Below are 1773 nucleotides of genomic sequence, written 5' to 3' on the forward strand. Positions count from 1 at the left end.
AGAGAAGAAAATGTTTTGGTCGCTACACGGAATCGAACCCGGGACCTTTGATTGAGAGGCCAACACCTTAACCTCTAGGCCACGAGAGCCTCCAAGGACTCTTTAGCTATTCGAGACACCAAACTTTGACAGTCAAGGTCACAGCCTAGTAAATACCTATCTAAACAGCGGGATAATTTATGTATAGGTTTTACTTCTGTTCTTTCCTGTAGTTGTTGTTGTTGTTGTTGTTGCTGCTGTTGTTGACGTTGTTGTTGTTGTTTTTTACTGGTGTTGTTGTTTTGTCTGTTTGTTTCATAACTCTAAGCCATAATTATTTTGCCGATGTAGTTCCATTTACTCAATTCCAAAGCCAACCCTCCAAGTTGCCATATCAACGACATGATAATGCTTGACAACTGAGCTAACGAAATGTTATAATCCCCCGGAGCAGTGCCTTACTATCGTCATTTTCCTCTACTTCTTTTGTATGTTTGTCACTCTCTTGTGACCAGCTATTTCCGGGGTGCCTTGATAGTCGAAGCAGACTTTGTGCTGTTGAAGCTAGAGAGGTGAGCAGTCTAAGTCTGATTCCCTGTAAGGACTTCTCTGTTGACACCCACCCCTTGGCGCTCATATGACCTTATGTTGTTGCGAGCGCCGTAAAACCGTCTACTATAAAAAAAAAACGAAGTGTTATAGTATGTGTGTGTTTTGCTGAGTAGGTACATGTATATGCGGGTGTACCGATGTGGTTAGCTCCGTCTATGCTATCAAACAACTCTTCTGTTCCTTATCCTTATATTGTGGGTGGTTGGCGGGTGCTCTGGTGTGGTTTGCTTCTTTTTTCCTATCAAACATCTATCGTCCTGATCTCTCCTCTTCCTTCTATTTTGTGTTTGTTGCTCTCTTATAACACCTCAAATCTTCGGCACTTCTATGACCTTATTGCGGTGCAAGTGCCGTAAAACTCTTACTAAAACTAAAAAAACTAAAGTCCTTATATTGCCTCCATAATATTTTACTATGTAGGAATGCGTCTAATTAGAAACTGTCGGCACTTTTTCACCTTATTGTGTTGCCAATGCTGTAAAACTTTTATCAGATTAAAACTGAACATTATCGTATCTTAACTCATCTTACCGTATCTTATGTCATCTTAAGGTACATTAAGTCATCTCATCTCATCTCATCTCATCTCATCTCATCTCATCTCATCTCATCTCATCTCATCCCATTTCATCTTATCTTATCTAACTTATCTTATCTTATCTTCAAGCAACAGCTCAGGACAAAACAGAAGTGCCTGCCTGGTCAACTCATTTCGTCTGTTTGTCTATTTGTCTGTTTGTCTGTGTGTCTTCCCCAGGCACCGGGGCCCTCGGCGACAGACGCGCATGCGCACACACAAGTTCTCCCCGCGCCGTCTGCTCCTGATGGTGTTTCTGGGCCTGGCACTGTTTGTTCCTGGCCTGGCCTTTACCATCGTGGGTCTGGAGAACAAGAGTGAGAGCGCTCTGGAGATCATGTCTGACACATACAACACCGAGGACAGGTAGGTCTGACATGTCTGACAAATACAACACAGAGGACAGGTAGGTTTGACACATACTACACAGAGGACAGGTAGGTCTGACATGTCTGACAAATACAACACCGAGGACAGGTAGGTCTGACATGTCTGACACATACAACACAGTGGACAAGTAGGTCTGACATGTCTGACACATACAACACAAAGGACAGATACGTCTGACATGTCTGACACATACAACACAAAGGACAGGTAGGTCT

General features: G+C 43.1%; 1 protein-coding gene across 1 annotated transcript in view; it reads right to left on the reverse strand.

Annotated features, from left to right (window-relative positions):
- Positions 1–1773, reverse strand: part of LOC101859838 (cilia- and flagella-associated protein 251) — a gene marked incomplete at its 3' end in the record, with an annotated part of 13557 nt that overhangs the window by 670 nt on the left and 11114 nt on the right.

This window comes from Aplysia californica, unplaced genomic scaffold, assembly GCF_000002075.1.
Source record: "Aplysia californica isolate F4 #8 unplaced genomic scaffold, AplCal3.0 scaffold01582, whole genome shotgun sequence".
NCBI classification, from domain to species: Eukaryota; Metazoa; Mollusca; class Gastropoda; order Aplysiida; family Aplysiidae; genus Aplysia; species Aplysia californica.